Source organism: Lagenorhynchus albirostris, chromosome 7, assembly GCF_949774975.1.
Source record: "Lagenorhynchus albirostris chromosome 7, mLagAlb1.1, whole genome shotgun sequence".
NCBI lineage: Eukaryota > Metazoa > Chordata > Mammalia > Artiodactyla > Delphinidae > Lagenorhynchus > Lagenorhynchus albirostris.
In genome coordinates, this window is record NC_083101.1 from 61,645,166 (window position 1) to 61,670,100 (window position 24,935).

Consider the following 24,935-nt stretch of genomic DNA (forward strand, 5'->3'; position numbering starts at 1 on the left):
TGAAGAATACAATAAATAAAATGCAAAATTCAATACACAGCTTCAAATGTCTCAATCAGGCAATAGAAAAAAATCTGTGAGCTTGAAGACATTTTCTGATATCATTTAATCAGAGGAAAATAAAGAAACTAGCAGGAAAAAGCGTGAAGAAAGCCTATGTGAGCTTGGGACCAGATCAACAGAAACATTATGGGAGTCCCAGAAGGAGAAGAGAGGGAGAAAGGGAAAGAAACTTCAGATAAATAATGGCTAAAAACTTCTTAAATCCAGGGTGACAGATGTCCATCCAGATACAGGTGCCATACAAGAAATGCTAAAGAAAGATCTTCAAGGTAATACAAAAATACGCTAATTAGTAACACAAGAACATACAAAAATATAAAATTTACTGGCAAGGTAAATACGTAGTCAAATTCAAAATACTCTCATACTGCCATGGTAGTGTATAAGTCACTTTGAAATCTACCATATAGGTCAACAGAAGAAAGCTTTGAAAATAGGTATATCTCCAATATTATATTAATGGAAACAATATAAAAAGATAAAAATTGGGAACTCAACATAAATTGGGTGGGGATAGATTGGGAGTTGGGGATTGACATGTATACAATGCTATATTTAAAATACATAACCTACAAGGACCTACTGTAGAGCCCAGGGAACTCTGCTCAATATTCTGTAATAACCTAAATAGGAAAAAAATTAGAAAAAGAATAGATACATGTATGTGTATAGCTGAATCACTTTGCTCTACACCTGAACCTAACACACCATTTTTAATCAACTATGCTCCAAAATGAAATAAAAATTTAAAAATCTGTGGGGGTGGCAAGTAAATGGGTAAAACTTTCTTGTGCAATGAAGTTGTTATCAGCTTAAAATAGATGGTTATAAACCTATAAGCTGATTTATTAAAGACTCATGGTAACCACCAAGCAAAAACCTAAAATAGACCTACAAGTGGTAAAGAGAAAAGAGTCAAAGCAAAGCACCCCTTTGCTTTGTCAAAGCATATCACCAACTAACAGGAAAAAAATTAGCAAGAAAGGAAGAAAAGAACTAAGGAATTACAAAACGATCAGAGAGCAGTGAACAAAATAATGATAGGAAGTCTTTATCTATCAATAATAACTTTAAATATTACTGGTTTAAATTCTCCAATTAAAAGACACAGAAGACTGAATGTATTACAAACAAGACCCATTTATATGCTGCCTACAAGAGACGAACTTCAGTTTTAAATATACTCACAAGCTGAAAGTAAAGTGATGAAAAAAAGATATTTCAAGCAAATAGAAGCCCAAAGAGAATAGGGTAGCTATACTTTTCAGAGAAAAGAGACTTTAAGTTAAACTATCATAAGAGACAATGAAGGTCATTAGATAATGCTAAAGGGGTCAATTTATCAGAAGGAGATAACAATTGTAAACACATACTCTCTAATAACAGAGCACCTAAATATATTGAACAATCATTAACAGAAATGAAGGGAGAAAGAGACAGCAATGCAATGATAGTAGAGTACTTCAATACCTGGCTTTAAACACTGGAGAGATCATCCAGACAAATTAAATAAGGAAATAATGGATTTGAATGATACTTTAGATGAAATGCCCTAACAGACACATAAAGAACATTCTACCCAACAACAGCAGAAAATACATTCTTCTCAAATGCACACAGAACATTCTCCAGGAAAGATCACATGAGAGGTGATCTTTACACAATATGTCTTAACAAATTGAGATCATTCTAAGTGTGTTTTCTGACCACATGATATGAAACTAGAAATCAATCAGAGGAGGAAACCTGGAAAATTCACAAATCTGTGGAAATTAAAAAATATAAACCTGAACAACCAATGGGTCAAATAAGAAATTAAAAGGCAAATCAAGAAATATCTTGAAACAAACAAAAATGGGAGCATAACATAGCTAAACCTATGGGATGTTGCAAAAGGATTTCTGAGAGGGAAGTTTATATTGATAAACACATTCAGAAACAAGAAAAATCTCAAACTCACTTGACGTTTCCATGAACTAGAAAGTTTCTGTTCAACACAGTACTAGAAGTCCTAGCCAGAATAATTAGTCAAGAAAATGAAAGGCATGCATATTTGCTTGGAAGAAGTAAAATTTTCTCTGTTTGCAGATGACAAACTCTACTAAAAACCGTTAGAACTAATAAATTCAGTAAAATTGCAGCATACAGAATGAACATACAGAAACTGATTGCATTTCTGTACACTAACAACACATTACCTGAAAGAAATTAAGAAAGCAATCCCATTTATAATAGCATAAAAATACTTAGAAGTAAATTTAACCAAGGAGGTGAAAGACTTGCACACTAAAAATGATAAAACATTGATAAAAAGAGATTGAAGAAGACCCCCCAAAATGGAAAGATCCATGTTCCTGTATTGAAAGAATTAATATTTTGAAAATGATCAAAAGTGATCTATAGATTTAATGAATTCCCAACCAAAATTCCAATGTTTTTTACAGAAATAGACAAACTATCCTGAAATTTGTTTGGAACTACAAAGGGCTCCCATAGCCAAAGCAATCCTGAGAAAGAACAAATTGGAAGCATCATAATACCTTATTTCAAGCTAGATTACTAAACTTTAGTAGCCACAACAGTATGGTATAGGCACAAAAACAGACACATAGATCAATGGAACAGAGTAGAAAGCCCAGAAATAAACCCACACATATACGGTCAATTAATTTATGATGACGGAGCCAAGAATGACTAAGTGAAATAAGTCAGACAGAGAGGGACAAACACTGTATGATCTCATTTATATGTGGAATCATAAAAAAAAAAAGGAAGGTGAGATCAGATTTTTGGTCACCAGAAGAGGCAGTGGGTAGGGAGAGGGGAAATAGGAGAAAGGTGGTCAAAAGTTACAAACCTCCAGTTTCAACATAAATAAGTACTAGGGATGTAATGCACAACATGATGACTCTAGTTAACACTGCTGTATCGTATATATGACGATTGTTAAGAGAGTAAATCCTAAGAGTTCTCACCACAAGGAATTATTTTTTCTTGTTTTGTCTTCTCCGTATTGTATCTATATGAGATGATGGATGCTAACTATAAACTTATACCAGTAAATAATTTAACACTATATGTAAGTCAAACCATTATGACATATACCTTAAACTTATACAGTGATATATAAAAATTATATCTCAATAAACCTGCAGGGACAAAACCTAAAAAAACAAATGTTGGTAAGGACGCGGAGAAAAGAGAACCCTTGAACACTGTTGGTGGGAATGTAAATTGTGCAGCCACTATTGGAACACCATGGAGGTTCCACAAAAGATTAAAAATTTAATTACCATATGATCCTGCAATCCCACTCCTTGGTATATAACGAAAGAAACTGAAATCAATTTCAATTTCAATCAATATCCCTCGAAGGGATATCTGCACACCCATGTTCAGTGCAGCATTATTTATACTAGCCAAGCTATAGAAACAACCTACGGGTCCAATTACAGATGAATAAAGAAGATGTGGTATATATACAATGAATTATTATCCAACCCTGAGAAAGAAGGAAATTCTGCCGTTTGCCAACAACATGGATGGAACTTGAAGGCATCCTAAGTGAGGTAAGTCAGACAGAGAAAGGAAATATTGTGTGGTAATATTTATAGGTGGAATCTCAAAGAAAACTGAACTTGTGAAAACAGAGAAATGGGGACGAGGTGACGAGGGGCTGGGGGAATTAGGGAGATGCTGTTTTAAGAGTACTAACTTACAACTAGTAGGTAAATAAGTTCGGGGGAGCTAATGCACAACATACTGATTATAGTCAACAATACTATATCATAAACTTTAAAGCTGCTAAGAGACTAACTCTTCTCAACCCAAAAAAGAAATGATAAAAGTGTGCCATGATAAAGGTGTTAGCTAATGTTACCGTAGTAATTATATTGGAATATATAAATGTATCACCAACATGTTATACAACACTATGTTATGGTCAATTATATATCAATTAAAAAAAAAAAGAGTCCAGGAACTGTAAATGCTCTTTTTTCCAGTCTTACTATGGATGGGAATAGGCATAATTTTCAGGGCAATAATGGATAGAAAAGTTTGGGGGTAGAGAAAGGGAAAGTGTTCGAAAAAATCTCTGAGGAGAGGGATCAGAAATGGTTGATGCCACTCTTCCCCCACCCCTCCAACACACACTTACCTCCATTCTGCCTTTGTTGAATGATGCCTTATTGTTCAGAGTTGCGGCAGGATTCTACTGATAACAATAAAAGGATAACAGAATTAGAGATACCAATCAATTCATCATTAAGTCGACAGGAACTGATTATTCACAAAAATGATTAATTTCTATTTTAAACCACTTTAAGTAAGGTTTTCTGCTACACAGAGCTAAATCCAAGCCAAATTGATAAAATCACTAATTTTAATATTACTTTTCTAGGGAAAAACCTCTCTGTAGTGATAACATCTTCACCTTCCCAATTAAAAACATGGATTGTGTGCTCAACACAGAACACTCTGAGAGATGAATGGCAGCATTGATATTTTCACTAAAAATGGAAATAATGTTATAGGATTGTATATATTAACATTAAGTGTCAGGAAGAGTATAAATTAAAGATGTTACAGCAAACATTTCTTGACTGTTTTCTCCATTATGCAGAAATGAAAACAAATAGATTTCCAATTTTATATACTACTCAAGGTATTAATTAAAATTATGACTTTTGATTTACACTGACTATAACCATATTTAAAACATTTACATACTAATATCATCTTATATGTGACCATATCACAGTTTTAGAGCGTATGAGTTTATATTAGTTAGAACTGACTACGTATTACTGCAAGGTTTGACCCTACCATGTTAAACCAAGGATTTCTTTACGATTTCCTGATAACACATGAGAGATGTAGAGAGTCTCATACTGAACTTTAAATACTTTGAAGAAGAAGCAACACACATCATTTCACTTGCCATATTGTCGAGAACTAGTCAGAGGCCCATGTAAAACTAGAAGCGTTCAAGTCAATGTGTTCCTGTATGTGCCTCAAAGCACAGGAGGCTCAGATATTGATAAGTTAGCAATATGTATCCAAGGGCCTAAATATTAACTAAATTGGCCTCACCCAACTAAATGAGCTAACCAGTGTTCTTGTAATAATTTAACTTCTAATAATTGTCATCTTTTAAATTGGTTATCCAGGGACAATCAAAACAAGCCCAAACAGTGGATATTAGAATATTCAGTGTTCTATCAAGCACCCTCTGAAATACTGTATATCTTATAATAATGAGTGGCATTTATTTTAATAAATGATAGAGTTATTTAACATCTGAACTGCTTTGGTTTCTTTCCTTTACTAGTCTCAAAATTACCTACCAAGTTGGAGAGTATAGTTTGAGCAATATTTGTCCCGTATCAAAATATTTTACCAACTGCACAGCACCTTTCAATCAATTCGTTCTGGATCAGGACTATCAACACACCTTCTAAATCATACTTTCTTTATATTAGCCTAAAAAAATCTGACCTCTGACCTGACGATACAAACTCCTTGCCTAATACGAGCTTTGATTTTTCTCTCCTATATCTAAATCTTTGTATAAATTCTTAAATGGTGGAAGAAGAGATACACAGGTAAATTCAGAGATATATACCTTACTATATGTAAATTTTAATGGCTTTAAATTTAAATCTTAATTAAATTTAAAATTAAATCACTTTATTTGTAAATGAACTAAATGCTCCAATCAAAAGACATAGGGTGGCTATTATCAAAAAGTCTACAAATAAAAAAGGTTGGCAAGGACGTGGAGAAAAGGGGACCTCTGTACACTGTTGGTGTGAATGTAAATTGGTGCAGCCACTATGGAAAACACTATGGAGGTTCCTCAAAAAACTGAAAATAGAACTACCATATGATCCAGCAATTTCACTCATGGGTATATCTCCAAGGAAAACAAAAACAGTAATTTGAAAAGATACATGCATCCCAGTGTTCATAGCTGCACTATTTAAAATAGCCAAGGTATGGAAGCAACCCAAACACCTTCAAAAGATGATTGGTTTAAGAATAAGATATATAGATATATAGATATATAGACATAGAATGGAATATTACTCAGTCATAAAAAAGAATGAAAGTCTGCCACTTACAACAACGACTCTGCCACTTAAAACAATGTGGATAGACCTAGAAGGTATTATGCTTAGTGAAATAAGTCATACGGAGAAAGGCAAATACTGTATGATATCACATATATTTGAAATCTAAAAAATAAACAAAGGAATATAACAAAACAAAAACAAACTCACAGATATAGAGAACAAACTAGTAATTACCAGAGGAGAGACAGAAGGGGGAGGGACAAATAGGAATAGGGAATTAAGAGGTACAAACTACCATGTATAAAATAAATAAATGACCAGGATATATTGTGTAGCATAGGGAAATACAGCCATTATTTTGTAATAGCTTTAAATGGAGTATAATCTATAAAAATACTAAATCACTATGTTGTACACCTAAAACTAATATAATACTGTAACTCAGCTATATTTCAATTTAAAAATAAAACAAAAATGACAATGAGTGTTTTTGTGCTATATCCTTTTACATTTTAAATACTAAAACCATTTAAATGAGAATCCTCCTTTTTCCAACGATGTAATAACAAGGACATGACTTACCCTATGCCTGAAATAAGTAAAAAAATTAGACAAAATATAAAAAACTGTAGTTTTAGAGATGCTGAACCGCAGACAATAATGAATAGTGACCCATGAGAAATACAGAAGAAGCCTGGGAACCTTATGACTGTCCCAGCCTACTGCCTTGAGAGAGTTTACAGGCTGAAATACTGGTGGAAGAAACTCAGATGTAGCCTGGTAGATACTCTGAAATGAGGAAAGAAGAGGAGATCCACAGAGATCAAGATGGTTAGAGTTCACAGGAAGAGGGCTGAGGAAGAGAGAGCTGAACAGAAAGAGAATTCTGGAGATATGCATAGATCAGGAGGTACTAATCAGTGAACATATGTGAGGCAACTACCAAAAGCAGGGTACAAACTTCTGAAAATATTAGAGAACAGCGTCAGGCACTCAGGGCCAGGAATAGAGCCTGTTCTCCCCCCACCACCCCCGCAAAAAACTTGAGAATTTCTCAAGGAAATGGGTAGAATACTCAAGAAGGTCTTGCCTTATTACTGAGAAACACTTAACCCTAGACTGAGCGGTCATTTGGATTGGCCTAATAAATCATAAAATCCGGATCAAAAAGGATCACCCTGTTTTAAGTAATGCAACTGCATTTTAGAAAAGGGCTGAAGAATTTTTATAGGAATACAGACATATCCAGTACAGGGGGGAAGATTATCTTTAAGGTTTTCCCATCCCCATCCTCTCCACATAAAGAAACCTCGGGAGGTAACTGAGGGAGACTTCATCCCAGTGTCTCAGATAAGCAGACCTAGGAATGAAGGTGTCTGAGATACGAATGTTAATATGGCATGGCAGGCCAGGTGAGCTTAAGACTTAAGACAGCAGCAATTCCCATCTGAGATTGAAATACACTGTGCATCAGACTCTGAATGCTTTGCAAATGAATCCTACAGAATATTTATGTAAGGAATTCTACCAATTCTACACTAATTCTTCCAGAAAAAGTTGAAGCTGAGGAAATATTTTCCAACACATTCTTTGAGGCAAGATTTACCCTGATACCAATTTTAGACAAAAACACTCCAATGAGAGAAAACTATAGACTAATATTCACAGAAGCAAAGATTCTAAACAAAGTTTTAGCAAACTAAATCCAGCAATATATACAAAGGATAATATATCATAATCAAGTGCGGTTTAATACCAGGAACATAGGTTTGGATTTAATAGTGGAAAAATCAATCAATGTCATTCACCATAATAGCAAACTGAAAATTAAAATCCATACGGTTATTACAAAAATGTAAGAAAAAGCATCTGAGAATATCCAACATCAATTCCTGAAAGCAAGTCTCTGTAAAATATACATGAATAGAAGGTAATTTCCTCAAGAGTAAAGGAAATCTATGAAACACCAACAGCTAACTTCAGACTTGATGGTGAAGGGCTGAATGTTTTCCACTTAAAATCAGGAATGAGAACAGGATGTTTATAACAATAAGCATCTTGTCGAGGGTGCTGTCCGTGGTGGCATTTATATAGTAGTGGCAGAACCAGTGGTACTCTATCTATCCAGAATACTCCTGTGGCCTATGCTCTCACTGCCTAACCCCTTTTGCTTCCTGTGTATTTTATGAGATTGGGGAACCAATCTTCCTATCATGTCTGTGTGCATTGGTTAGCTAGAGTTTGTGAACATTGGCGGCATCCAAGGATTCTTATCCAAAATTAAAATGTACTTAGATGGACAATCATACTAATAGCTATTTTCATTTTTTAAGTCTTAAACTTTTTAAAAATATATTATGTATTAAAAAAATTAAGGCAGCAACATATAAAATTATGTAATTTTAAAGAACGGAGAGTCAATATGGCAGAGTTGCACTGACCTTTTATAAACACACATTAGATTCATATCTTGACTCTAACCAAACATACTGAGATATATGTAAGAACTCAATTTTCCTATCTATAAAATGAAGAAAAATGCTTACCTTTTGCTGTCATTGAATTAACTAAACTCTATACACAATTTAAATAATAATATGTTTTTTGGGACATTGAAAGCATCTAACAAGCAGTGAGAGGTGTGTGTGTGTATGTGTGTGTTTTTGTTGTTTAAGGTGGCATAGTAACACCTCCTCCTCCCCAACAACTGAGCAGCATATCTCCTCCGAAAACAATTCAAAATCGAACTATGGCTATAAGGAGTGAAAGAGCACTAAAAATGTAGTCAGGCATCAGTTTGCAAAGATTCATGACTCTGAATGTTAGAAATGTGGACACTTGGGGTGAGGGTGGGGAGAGGTGGAATCAAATTAAGCATAAGACATGTGAGCTCAGAATCCAGTTCACTCAGAGGAATTTTGGACATTCAAGACCATTACCATGTTATTTTTATAGTCTCTTGAACTATTCTTCTTTTCTGTGGGAAAAATTCAGAATTTTTTCAATAAAATATCAAGCTTCACAATTACTTTTTGAGTTGTACATATATGTAGAGATTTAGAATGTTTGCCTTTATATCCAGGTTACAAAAAGGTACAGGGAGAGTAGAAATGCTTGAATGTAAGTCTATCACCTTCTCCGTTTATGACTTAGAAATGCATATTGTGATTCTTTCATCTCTGAAGTGATGAAGGCACATCAACTTATTTCCTGAGAAGATTTAAAAAACGTTCCTGCATGGAGTGTGTGGAAGTCTGAGAATGTACTACATACCCAGCTGGTACAAGTAGTTTTTTCACAGATCACTTCAGTGCTTTAACTTTCAGTCAGTGCTTAAGATCTCAAGCTTATCAATGGAAATCATAATGTTACAGGAAGCCTGGTATGGTGGTAAAGCACTGACTTACAACTTTAGGATCTTGGGTTCAGTCTCAACTCTACCAATACCATGCTACTGCCCTCGAATAGGTTCAAGAATATAAAACTGTGGCATCAGACTCCCACTTTTTAAAAACTCATCCCAGCAGGTAGCCTCAGGATATACTGAGGATGAGTTTTGTGTGAGTCAGCACACAAAATATAGATGTAGACCTATTTTCTTTCTATGTTAATGTTAGGGTGGCTTGAATTTTTATTTAATTTGTGAATACTCTGAAGGGTCTCTGTCGACACTGTGGAAACACATTACAAATTGTCACACGCAGTCTCTGATATGTTAATTCCTTAAGGATTAATGTACTGTCTATTCCTATTTTCTTACTTTTTGAAAATTAAAGAAGAAAAATGATTGAGCACAGAGATAAAATGAATGCATAAGTATAATTCTGATAAGAATCAAAGAACAATAAGGAAATGTATGGCATTTGCATTTAGAAATGCTTCTCCACAGAGGAAGTGTTGAGATTTTTAGTAAGAAGAAGTCTGACCTAAGTAGACATTTCTCCAAAGAAGATATACAGATTGCCAATAAACACATGAAAGGATGCTCAACATCATTAATCATTAGAGAAATGCAAATCAAAACTACAATGAGGTATCACCTCACACCAGTCAGAAGGGCCATCATCACAAAATCTACACACAGTAAACGCTGGAGAGGGTGTGGAGAAAAGGGAACCCTCTTGCACTGTTGGTGGGAATCTAAATTGGTACAGCCACTATGGAGAACAGTATGCAGGTTCCTTAAAAAACTAAAAATAGAACTACCATACGACCCAGCAATCCCACTACTGGGCATATGCCCTGAGATTCAAAAAGAGTCACGGACCACAATGTTCATTGCAGCACTATTTACAATAACCAGGACAGGGAAGCAACCTAAGTGTCCACTCACAGAGGAATGGATAAAGAAGACGTGGCACATATATACAATGGAATATTACTCAGCCATAAAAAGAAAGAAAATTGTTAGTTGCAGTGAGGTGGATGGACCTAGACACTGTCATACAGAGTGAAGTAAGTCAGAAAGAGAAAAACAAATACTGTATGCTAACACATATATATGGAATCTAAAAAAAAAAAATGGTTCTGAAGAACCTAGGTGCAGGACAGGAATAAAGACGCAGATGTAGAGAATGGACTTGAGGACATGGGGAGGCCGAAGGGTAAGCTGGGACGAAGTGAGAGAGTGGCATGGACATATATACACTACCAAATGTAAATAGCTAGTGGGAAGCAGCCGCATGGCACAGGGAGATCAGCTCGGTGCTCTGTGTCCACCTAGAGGAGTGGGATAGGGAGGGTGGGAGGGAGACACAAGAGGGAGGAGAAATGGGGATATATATATATATATATATATACACATATATACATATATATATATACATATATATATGTATAGCTGATTCACTTTGTTAGACAGCAGAAACTAACACACCACTGTAAAGCAATTATACTCCAATAAAGATGTTAAAAAAAAAGAGGTCTGAATCAAAAACAGAATAATACATATCATAAAGTAGAGTGTTAGAGACAAGTTTATTGAGACATTTGTGGATAATTTTATTTATATATACATATTTAAAATTTTTTAATAAGAAAACAAATAGGAAATTTCAGAAAAGAGTTGATTCTCTGTGTTTCCTCAGAATTTTCAAGTCAAAATATACGGACCATTATATTTTAAAAATTAAATATAAAGAATATTATTTACTTCTTTCAGACAGTTGTTCAAATATCACTTTATTTGTGAAGTATTTTCTGACTACTCTGCTTAAAATTACATAGATACCTTATCTCACTTTCCTGGCTCTGTTTGCTTTCTTCTCTGTAGCACTGGTTATCTACTATTTTATACATTATACTTTATAGGTTCATCTTCCCACAATTAATATGTGAGGTCTATAAAAGCAGACTTTTATTTGGTCCTCTCTTTTGCCTTAAAACGGTGACTGGCGCAAACTAACCTCAGAAAAATATTTGATAAATGAGTGAATCAAACAATTATCTGTCAGGAACTGTATAAAGTGCATTAAAAACTTATTTAAGTTAGTCTTCACAACAACCCTTGGGACATTATTCTCCTCTCAGTTTTTACAGAAGAAAGTGAATTTTAGAGAGTTTAGCTGCCCAAGATTATACACATATTAAGTGTTGATTTCAGAGCTGTGACTCGAAATACATAAATCTGATTCTAAAGCTTATGATCTTGTCCAGTAATCTCAATACTTCTGCAACAAAATTCGTAGAATGATAAAATTAGAATGGATTCATCCAGAATTTGGCTAACACTAATCATGTTATTCCTAATTGAGATAGTATATAGGCTCCTTTACTTTTAGTCATATTAGCCAATAAATATAACTATTGTAATATATAAAGGCAAGGTACTAGAAATATTACCACGCAGGAAATGTATAATGATCAGAAAAATTATCTTTTTTGGTTCTGCTATACTATTAATACCACTTTTTTAAAAAGGAAAAAAATACTTCTTACTTATACTTTTTCTCTTTGTGCATTCAATGCCAGAATAGAATCTTTAGAGAGCACCATAATTAAGTCTATATCACAAAACTCCAATTTAGTTATTTCTAATAAAGGATAACCGTAAATACTTCTTTTATATGCAGCAGTCATCTTTAAAATGGAAAAAAAATCTGTAGTTACAGGTGGAATAGGGCAACACATCAATTCTTGAGTATTATGGAAAGTAAATATTTTTGATAGATTTAAAAAATGTGTTGGATTTTTCTTTTCTCTTTCTTTCCCTATAAGTGCACAATATATACCAAGAATATGCAGCCAATTTATGGAAATTCCATTTCCTTTAAAAAAGTGAAACAGCTTATGTCATGAATCTCTCTTAATTAAGAGATATACTGTTGATAGAGACAACCTGGTAATACGTGGAACCATAAACACAAAATTTGCACATTTACCACTCTTTCATGTTTACCCTTGAAAAAGAAGTTTTGGAGTTTGTTTTCATGATTGGACTAGAAAATTTAAGGATTAAGATTAGTGAGATGGACTGTGGGAATTTCAAATTTACCTGTTTTGGCGACTCTTACTATTTGTGAACTCCTTATGATTCTGTTTCAAGTATCCCAAGAGAGAATTTCTCCTTCCATGTCATACTAGTAAAGTTCTAGTAAATTAAAACTGGCTTTATCTACAGCGTGAATTAACAAATGGGACACTAGCCTTTGAGTACTGCTTTTCACAAGGATCGTCAGCCCAAATGGTCAAAACCCTAAATCAAAAAGACACAGATGGACTTCCCTGGTGGCGCAGTGGTTGAGAGTCCACCTGCCGATGCAGGGGCCACGGGTTCGTGCCCCGGTGCAGGAGGATCCCACATGCCGCGGAGCGGCTGGGCCCGTGAGCCATGGCCGCTGGGCCTGCGCGTCCAGAGCCTGTGCTCCGCAACGGGAGAAGCCACAACAGTGAGAGGCCCGCGTACCGCAAAAAAAAAAAAAAAAGACGCAGACAAGGTGAGACATGAAAAAATAAACTTGGAAGAAGCCACCTGGGGTTCTACCAAAATGTAACATTTAAAATATGCATTATATCTTATTTTATAAATAATATGTATTTATTGTATAAAAATTTAAAAATCAAAATAAATATTATCATAACCTATTAATTTACCACACAAAGATGAAAACTACTAATAGTCACCAGATATTCTTCCAATTTTTTTCTTTAGTAACATATATGGCCAAAATGGGATCACATTGAAAGTCTGATTTTGAAAACCTACTTTTCTTCCTTTAGCATGTTTTTCTGAGTAAATATGAATTTATTATTTTAATGATGAAAAATAGTAACTTATTTAACCACACTCCACTTTCTTGTTTTTGAGGACAGATCCTGGGACACAATTTACCTATAGTATGAATATGCTAAGTGAAATAATAAAATGATAAATTCTAAGTGACATTTAGAAATCTTATATTCTTCAGTTCTATAAATAAAACCGATTTCCCTGAAACCAGCTAATTCCAGGCCATATTCTGTATCTGTGCTGGGTCTAAGAAGCTATCCTTGTTGCTCTATTTTTTCATGTTTATTTATGGATGTCAGCCCCTTTGGTTAAATTCAGGGACTATTTTTTACATAATTGCCAGTTTCTACAAATTATACAAATATTGAATTGTAAACTATGTAAATTTTGTTATTTTATTATTGATTAAATTCAAGACCAACATTTCCTGCCAATGGGCTTCACAGGGTCTTCACAAAGGGGCAGTTTTTCCAATTATAACCATATTTACACTCTTCACCTCATCATCGTAAAATCTAAAATAACAGGATAGGGTAATTTTTGCATCATTTCTTGACATAACTTTATCACTAGACTCAATGCAAAGTAATCTACTAAATGTCAAGTGGTAAATTCAGGAAAGGTGACTGAATTTTTATGATTAGAGATGGTATAGATTTCAAAAGCTTTTGACAATCAAAATACAGAGTCAGCAGGATTAATCTTTTGATGGATGACAGTATCCTATGAGATATAAGGGCAATGTGTGATATCTGCTCTTAAGTTTACCTTCTTATAGGCTTAATCATCACTCCATACTTGTTCTTTTCTTAACTCAATACTACATTTGGAGGAGTTAAGTTCCTACTACCTCTTTCTTCTAAAACTGATGTACAAAGCACAATAGAGATCTTAAAGACAGGAATCTATATTTGGAAGATGTGTTGGGAAGTGAATTCAGTAGGCATCTAACCATGCAATATGATTATTTCTAAAATAATTGCCTTGACATCTGGTTCATGATGGTGGACTGAACAATGCCCAACTCATCTGGAACCTCACTATTGTTTAGAAATACAAGAAAAAATAAAATTGCAAAGAAGACTGTAGAGGAGGTTACATGAACAGGAGAGTTCATGTTTTCTGTATAGTCTATATGAGCAAATGTTTCCTAATGTATCACATAAAAGTGTATTTGGAAATAATACAAGTGAAATCTGTACGATTATATAATATTTAAGGTAAAACCTTCACAGTTTCTAAGAAATTTATAATGCCACATTTATTGAATCACATTTGTGCTATACAATATCAAGCAATCCCTTTAAGAACTATTAGAAAGCTATGTCAGAAAAGTCTCTTCTGCAATATCTATTGTTCAATAGTAAGTAATCCTTTCAAAGTATTAATATGAGCTTTATTTTATATAGTTAAGATTCTAATATTGTTTAAATACTAATATTTTACTAGTTATGTTTTTATAATTAAGTCTGCATTTAGATACTTAATGATTTGTTAAATATGGTTTCATATTTCTGAATATGAAAATCTTTAATATTGATCATTTTTGTGTATACTTTTAATAAAACATGCAACATATATTATTACAAAGGGGAAATTACCAAATAATTCATTGTTTATGTCTAGAGAGATTAAAGCCCGAGTTCAGTAACCTATCATTAAACAATACATTCAAAAGATGCTCAAACTGATTTACCATTGAAAGAAGACCTGTGAAAATGTGTATTAGGCAGGTATGCAGATCAGTTGTTTCCATTCTTACCATTCTCACTGTATTACATGACATTTGAAGCACCTGGGTGGGCGGTCAAATGAGAAATTTAGCATTATACATTGATAGCATTGGGAAACATAGGTCTTTTGTTTCCCTTTTTGGCCTCTATCCCTCCCCTAGCCCTACAACATGTCATTCATCTGGTTTTAATGCTGCATAAATATGCATTGTCTTATGCCTGTTTGCCTTGGATGCTGTGTGCCCAGCTGTAACAAGATGTTGCTTCTTTTGTTATTTGTATACAGCTGCTTGCTTTAAACTAGTAGATTCTGAAATACCTTTCCTTGCATGTCTAAAATAAAACTATTGCATGTAAAAAAAAAACAAACTGGTAGATAGGCATCAGTTGGGAAAACAAAGTAGAGAAAGGAAGCTCCTGTTAGACCACATCCATCAGTAACTTCTGAAGAAGTGGGGCTGGTGTTATCAGTGAAACCCCAGAGGCTCTAGGCAAGGTGTTACATACATACAGTTCCGCCTGAAAAAGTTGCTGAAAGGGAATTATTGAAGGTATGTTTGCTCAATAGTTGTATCAGGGAAACTGACTCTTTCCTATTTCACTCTATAGACAAAATCACTCATATCCACTGAAGCACTTAGGGAGACATACAGGGCTGCACTAGGCGTTGGCATCTGAAAAAGTCAAGTTTCATGATTTTGAAGAATAGAAACAGTTTCTCACTGATTTCATCAGAAAAATAAATTTATTAAAGAACATTGGTTAGCTCACAGAATTATCTGATAAGCTATTAAATCCTACGGTGAGCTAAAAAACAACAAAGTCTAAAATCTGGTTGTATAACTGTTCCATAAAGGAAACTAGTAGACATAATAACTTGTTTTATTGACACATTTGCCCTGGGAGCTTGATAGTGCCACAACTTCTGCTACTGCTACCACAGAAATTGTCTTTACTGTAGCAGAAATGTGATGTTGTTACAATAACTATCTTTACTGGATACAGAATCATTTCAGTTAACTGTATATTTGTGTCACTAGCATTGAGTTAGAGTCTGACATGAGTGTGTCTTACCAAAAGAAATAAGTAAAAATAAAAAGCAAAATTTATAGATCCATGCTCTCTAACATGTGAATAAAAGGAGTTCCAGAAAAAGAGAATAGGAAAAATAAAGAAAGAATATTATTTGCAAGAGTTGAGTAAATAAATGAGTCTTTATTTTGAATGGTCTCATCAAGTGTTGATAAGCACGAAAGAAAAGAGACTCACATCTAGACATACAAAGCCCACTGAAGCGCCCAGATTATCACACATAAATAGAAATTCTAAAAACAAAGACAGGTGGATAAGTGAATAAATAGATTAATATATACACATATTACAGATTTCAATTTTTTTAAATACTGCCTTTCAGCCATTTTTTTCATTTCTTGTTCTAAGGAATGAAAAATATTTTTATTAACTTCATATAAGGATAAACTATCTAAGAAATAAAACTGCATTTATATATATTTGATAGAATGATCTATGCATGCATATCTTTTTTTAAAAACTCTGGATTATAAAATATAATCTGTAAGAGAATAATTTCAGTTTTCAAAAACTTACTTTTAAGCACACATTTTTTTGTTCATTTCTTACTCTAAGGAATAAAATATGCAGCTCCTAAACTCTATGAAACACCACATATTTTAGGAAGCTCTTTTAGCTACCAATACTATTCAATAAATAGCAAAAACAAAGCTTTATCAAATTACATACCCTGAAAAGTGTATACATGGACTCAAGGTCATAGGATATCCATTTGAGGGCAAGTTTTCATTTTTGAAACAGTCTGAACCTAATATCTCCTTGAAGTATATCTGTCGCTTTTGAGGATGAAAATCTTGAAAGATCTCAGATACATTAGAGAAGAAAGGTCATATCTCTCATTAAAAATCAATATTACTTACTTCATAAAATATATGTAGTCTGAGTCCATTTAGAGACCTGCAAGGATCCTCCGAAATCATATTATGGAATTTTAAATCTCCCTGGAGGGGGGGGCATGGAGTGGGAGATAAATCATTACTTGCTAAATTCCCTTTCAATTCTCAGACAGTATACTGACTGTGTGCCTGCCAGTGTGCCCGACCATGCTGTATCAGGCAATAAATACCAGGGGTTCCTGACCTTGAATTAACTGGATAGTTTTGAAAAGTTAATGTGATTTGCTCATGGTATAATTTAGAAGGGAAGTTGGTCCAAAATGCGTTAAGTATTGACCGCAAAAGCTCCCACATTGTGGGAGCTGTGCCAGCTTGTAGAAGAGAATAAAATCTGTCATCTGCAATATTCTCTAACCTGTAATGTCTAAATTTTAATTTTTCTTTTCCGTTTTGAAACTATTTAGAAGCCAACAGGGAAAAATAAACTATCAAAAAGGCTGACTTAACAGTGAGATTTCTTCTATGATATGCTTGGTGCTAAATATGGAAACAGCATCTTTGCAGTAAATAAGGACTTGGGGCAGAATCTTGCAGATTTCTGTATATTCTAATAATATAATACATAAAGGATAAGGTATTTTTTGTGCTGCTTGAGAATATCTGCAGTAGAAACACATCAGCTTTCAGATCTTTGCAGTACAATGACAATTATGAAGAATACCTCTGTGTCAAGACAAGTGCCTGACAGGGATTGTCCTTTTGTATTTTACTATTCAAGTTTAGGATAAATCAGCCATTCTCTTATTAAACAGGAATTATCCTGCCTGTATGCTGGAGCCTGGCATAACTAGGCTCTTAACAATGCTATAAAAGCTTTGAGAAATAAAATCTCTGTGAGGTGTTAATTTCCTCTTTTTTTCCAGTATTGCTTGGTAACAGTAAAACACCACTTTCCTTTAGTTACTCCATTCATAATCCAATTATAGCTTCAAATTTATGTTATGTAGGCTAACAAGAAAATTCATAGAGAAGACATGTTCTCTTCAACAAATAACTGTTAGTACAGACAGGAAGTATTTGAAAATTGACTTTTATTTCCTGCAGAATAATGGACATTTTGATACATTAAAAAGGTACAAAATATGGAATTGCTCTTTGGTGATGGCCATTTTATATATATTGCTTGATAAATTATTCTGAGTATCCTGCAATATCTTGAAGAGGTAAACACTTCGTGTCTGTACAAGTGATAAAATAAACCAAAAATCCTGACTAAGTTGGAATGAAACCAGATCATGGTTCAACTTAACCACCATGTGGCTGTACTCTGCTTAATCATTCAGATGCCCCTGTTCCCAACTTTTAATTGCTATGATACACAATGATTAATTAAGGGGAGTTTATTTCTGGAAAAGTCAAACCCTGGCAGTTCCTCCTGCTGATCCTGATGCTTTTGGAAAACTCAGCCCTGTAACTAATTAGAATGTCAGAATGTGCTGATGACCTTTGCATTGAAGAGAACTATAGAGAAGTTAACAGGAATGAGCTATTTAGACAGTAATCATCTCCTCATTAACTCAAACATGTGCTATAGCCAGCAATAATGTATGGCTAGCTTTTTATTACCACAAACAGTGGGAGAAGATTCACATGGTTAAGTAGTAAGAGCATAAGTATTTGTCTATCCCTTTTTTTCAATGTAGTCTAAAGGAATTATAGAAAACAAAATAAAGTAAAATAATAGAAATGCACCATTACCGTGAGCTCAAAGTGCAAAAGGGGAGTGGCCAACTGTAACACACACACTCATACAACAATTGTAAATCATTCTCTCTTCATTTCTCTCTCTCCACCTTTTTCTCACTCTTGTTATTTGATTGGACTCTACCAACTCCATATTTACCAAAAAAGTTAACTGCAAACACTTTTGTTGTTAACAAATGAATTGATCTTGTTAATAAAATGGTTGATACAACTAGATTTTAATGTCATAATGGATTATCTAATTTTATTCCGTAAAAACAGCTGATTGTTTTTAAAGTATACATAATGACTCTAAGAAAAGGAGGGCTAGGGACTTGTAGAAAGGAAAGAACGGAGAAACAGAATTGGTGAAAAGGAAAAAGGAGAAGAGAGATGTCTAATCCCATCCAATCAAGCACAATATGGGTTTGCTCTCTGTCTCTGGTTGTTTTTCTTGGATCAGATTAACCATCCAAATTTATCCAGAAACTCCTAGACTATATCTAGAATACTGAGGTTTCTATTAATAACATTTTATTTATTTCACTCTCATTTTTATTTCACTCTCACCAGTGGTTACAATTAGACAATAAACTATTTGGTCATTTAAATATATTGTGGCAATAAGCAAAGACCACCCAAATGAGAACACGCAGAAGCTATTTATTAAGAGTTTGCTAAAGCAAGGGTGTCAGCCATCATTGTTTGCACTTGGGAGAGACTCAAATGCAGGCAGGGTAGTATAAAAGCTTTATAGTGGAAAAAAGGGAAGGCTTCACTTATGCTCTGATTGGAAGTTGTTTGCATGGGTGAGCTGGAGAGGAGACGTCCTACGTGATTGGGTAAGGGAGCATATTTGTTTTTCTCTGATTGGTTCTAAATTGGAGTAACGGCAAATGATTAGGAAAGCTAGTAGTTAAGGACCAAGTCCTGACTGTTTTTAGTCTACAGTTGTTAAAATTGGTTGCTGCAGACTGTGGGTCAGAGTTCTGTTTTGTACATATGGTTTGACCGTTGTCAGTTTGTATATCTGGTCTCTGAATAGTTGCTCAGACGAGTGCTTCTTTCCTCAAACACAAGCAGTCGTTTATGCTTTGCCTTTCAATTTGGATACTGAGATAGAACTGAAATGGTAATGAGTAACTATTGCTGTAACTGCCTGTATCTCAGTTGACTCAAGTAAGATATAATTTTCTCGGGGACAACAACGATTATGTTCATAAAGATTTATAGTTAAACTTCAAAGATAAGTTGTAAATAAAACTTTGTTTTTCTTTAGAACGCTAATGCTAAAGAATGCAGGTTATTTTCTTGAACCCCAGTTTCCATATCTACAAGAAAAACACAGGATGCCTGAGTTCCTGTCTAGCTCTCACATGCTGATTTTGTGAAGTGTCTTGGTGTGCACAAAATTACAGACATTTACTCTGGAACTTTAAGGATGGCGGTTAATTCAGAATTCCAGCTTGTGATCATTTCCTTAGCATCCAGTTTTCTATTTGCTTTTGGAGTAACAGACTCCATCTGAATGAGGCCTGCCTCAGTCAACAATATCCAAGGACTATAATTTGTTTTAAAGATTCACTGAATTGTTTCTAATTAATCTCTGTTCCATTTCCCCTCTCCCCATACACAGAAGTGCCTCAAATACTTTACTTTTTTCTCAGATTGGTCCTACATTTAAATATGACACGAAGAAAGATAATTAATTATATATAAAAAAAACCTTTAAAAAGCTATTATATTACTTCAGTTTGCAGCTTATCAGTTCTCCTTGTTAAATATTCAGAAGTTCCATTCTGCATGGATAGTACAGAAACCTCAATTTAAAAATACTGAATCCTGGGACCGCGGTTACAGTCCTTCAGGGAAATCCCAAAACCCCCTTCAAAGAGAGAAACCACAATTGGTGAATTATTAACTATCAACAAAAGTATTCAATGTGGAAAATAAATAGCACAATGCCTGCTCATCTCTTAAAAATTATATATTTAAAGAAAGAGTATGAAAACAGGTATTGCCAATGTAGCAAACTAACCTTAAAGAAAAACACTAAGGTAGAATAGAAATAATTAGATGGGGAAAGAGGATTAAACATATGCTTTTTTTGTGTTTTATGTTGTCAGAAAATGTGCCCTTATTTTTAAAATATACACTTTATTCATTTACTAGGAAAACTGCTATAAAGTGACTATACATAATATATGAAAAGATTTGCTGATTTTCTGAGACAAAATTTGAAAAATTTACTTTTTCTATTTTATTTTGTGATAGCTTTATTTTTTTTAACTTTTTATTTCATATTGGAGTATAGCCAATTAACAATGTTGTGATAGTTTCAGGTGCACAGCAAAGTGACTCAGCCATACATATACATTGTATCCATTCTCCCCCAGACTCCCCTCCCATCCAGGCTGCCACATAACATTGAGCACAGAGTTCCCTGTGCTATACAGTAGGTCCTTGTTGGTTATCCTTTTTAAATATAGCTGTGTGTACATGTCAATCCCAAAATCCCTAACTATCCCTTCCCTCCACCCTTTCCCCCGGTAAGATTTACTTTTAAACATAAAGGATTCACTTATAAAATATATAAATATAAAATTTTAGATCGTCACATAAGATGTGATTTTTTTAGAAACAAATTTTTAAAGAAAATTACTTTAAAAATTATAAACTGTAATGCTAATATATAAAGATAATCAGCATTCATATTTTTAAATGTTTCCTTCAGCTCTGTTCCCTCCAGTGTGTGTTCATGTGGGTGTTCATAGTATGTGGTGTGTTTGTTTTAGCTTATTTTACAAAATGGAATAATCTGGTTATGTATTATTTCATCCTAATTTTTTTTACTTGAAGTTATACTTTTACCATTTAATCCTGTCAATGTTTTCAGCAGCATTGTTTTAAATAATAGCATAGTAGTCTATTTCAAAATTTGAGTTTCCAGTTTATGCTATTATAAAGAACTCAATATGGTTCCTTCAATGGACAATTCATGAAATCAATATAGTATTCCTATATTTTTCTTTTACAAAATTATTAGTCAGATAGAGTCTGGATTTTAAGGAGGCTCTTGACTCATATTACCATGTTAACATTCACAAAATTTAGACCAATTTAATTTCCAGCCAGCTTTACTAAGAAAAACTCTCACCAAACAATTGCAAACATGGCATTTGATCAGTTACAGAAATATTTGACAATTTCATAGATGACAATTAATATCTTATTTATAAAAAACAGAATAACTGTTAAAACACATTTCATTAGTCACTAATAGGTTCTGGGAAGTCCTAAAGATTTTACTCCTAATATGCTTTTATTATTGAGCTGCATATTATTACTTTGAGTATTGAGATAAATAAAATCAATTATATTGTGATGTTGCATATTTGCAGTAGCATTAATTGTTCACATTCCAGCAATAACTAATAAACTCTCAAGCCAGGAAGGCAATAATACCTGATTGTATCGTTCAGAAAACATTTGGGTTTTATCAATAGGGACATACTGCATTCAACTTTAGAAAGCTTGGATTTTAGCTTTCAAATTCTGTCTTCGATTTTCAGATGATGCCACAGAGTTCATTCACAGGGTTAATTGGTTTACCTTTTTAATTTATTTGGGCTTCAAAGTTACAATATGAACTTGGCTAGGTCATTTATTTGTTTTGAACTCTGCTTCAACACTTTGACCATGTAGAAAAATTACTAGAATTCTCTCATAAAGTTTCTTTGTAGCAAATTCACAGAATTTTGGAGAACTTTACATCATTAGTGTCCTCCTAATGCTAAATGACTAATATTTCAACTACCACTTTCTCGTACATAAAATTAATAATATTTCAGGATTTAGTGTTAGAAGGTAACAGAAAATGAACTGGAGTTGAAAGCAGAGTATCTGAATTATATTTCCAATTTTGCCATTTACTTCATGACACCTTAGAAATACAAAACTTCTATAAGGTTACAAGTCTATCCTCAAAGTGAACAAAATAGCCTTCTTAATTCCATTTACAATAGCATCAAAAAGAATAACATACTTAGGAATCAACCAGAGTGGTGAAAGACTTGCAAAATGAAAACTACAAAACAATGCTGAAAGAAATTAGAGACATAAATAAATGGAAAGGCACTCCGTGCTTGATCAATATTGTTAAGATGCCAATACTACTCTAGGCACTCTACAGACTCAATGCGATCCCTACTAAAATCCCAAGAACGTTTTTGCAGAAACAGAAAAATCCATTCTAAAATTTATAGGGTATCTCAAGGGACCCCAAGTAGACAAAACAATCTTGAGAAAGAGAACAGTCTTTTCAACAAATGGTGCTGGAGAAAAGTGGATATCCATACGCAAAGGATCAAGTTGGATCCTTACATAACATCATATACAAAAATGAATTCAAATGGATCTAGAACCTAAACTCAAGAGCTAAAATTATGAAACTCTTAGAAGAAAACATAAGAGGAAAGCTTCACGACATTGGTCTTGACAATGATTTCTTGTATATGACACCAAAAGCACAGGCAGCAAAAGAAGAAATAGACACACTGGACTTCATCGAGATTCAAAACTTTTGTGCAAAGAATACTATCATCAGAGTAAAGAGGCAACCCACAGAATGGAAGGAAATATTTGTAAATTGTATATCAAATATGGACTGGTATCCAAATATATAGAAAACTCTTAAACCTTAACAATAACAACAAAATACAGTCCAATTAAAAATAATCAAAGATGAATAAACATTTCTCCAAAGAAGACACAGAGATAGTCAAAAGAACATAAAAAGGTGCTCAACATCACTAATTATTAGGCAAATGCAAATCCAAACTACAATGAGATACCATGTCATACTCATTAGAATGCTTATTATTTTTTGAAGTAATAATAGCAAGTATTAGTAAGGATGTGGAGAAATTGGAACCCTTGTGCACTGGTAGTGAGAATATTTTAAAATGTTGCAACCATTATGGAAAACAGTAAGTTAGTTCCTCTAAAAACTAAAAGTAGAATTACCATATGATCCAGTAATCTCATTGCTAGGTATACATCCAAAATAACTAAACCCAGGGACATAAACAGATATCTTTATACCCATGTTTATAGCAACATTATTCACAATTGACAAAAGGTGGAAGCAACCCAGGTGTACATTGACAATTGAATGAATAAACGAAGTATGGTATACATATAGAATGGAAGATTATTCAACTTTAAAAGGAAATTAATTCTGAGACATGCTACCACATGCATGAACCTTAAAGACATTATGCTAAGTTAAATAAGCCAGTCAAAAAGGACAAATGCTGTACGCACATATATGAGGTACTTAAAATAGTCAAATTCATAGAGAAAAAAGGCAGAATGGTGGTTATCAGGGGCTGAGTGGAACAGAGAATGCAGATTTATTGTTTAAAAAGTGCAAGGTTTCAGTTTTGCAAGATGAAAAAAGTTCTAGAGGTGGATGGTAGTGATAGTTACACACCAATGTGAATGTACTTCATGCCAGTGAACTGTACACTTATAAATGATTAAAATGGTAAATTCTATGTTATGCATAATTTACTGAAATTTAAAAAATTAAAAATCAACAGAAAAACAAATGCTGCAAAGAGAAGCATTTTATAGTGGTGCAGACAGAGTTCAAGCTAGGTAATATAGATGGGTCAATGTTTTGAAGCCTCTTAGGTACTTAGGTAATTAAAATAAAATTAAGGAAGAGGTGCATTCCTTTCAAATAGTCTCTCTATTGGCTCTTTAGAAAACCGAGTAAGTGCTAAATGGCTGAGTCATCAGGAGGATTACTCATAGTTACAACTTTGAAGCTTGCCTGAATGTTTTCACTTGAAGTATTCATCTGACAAGGGCCAACAGTGTGAACAATTTTGCTTTCCACTAAAAATCTCATGTCCTTTGCATTTTGAAAATATGCCAACAAATTGGAGCAACTCATAGACTAGTAAACGCAGACTGGCATTTTGTTATTTCCTTAGTAAATATAACTAGAGGATTTACCTATAAAAGCAAGATAAAAAAACTCATTCTGAAAAAGTAAAAATCACAAAAACTAAATGTGTTAAATAAAACAAAAAAATTTAGAATTCATGTGTTTGGATTTACCTCCCTTAAGGTAATGATATATAAAGGAGGGTAT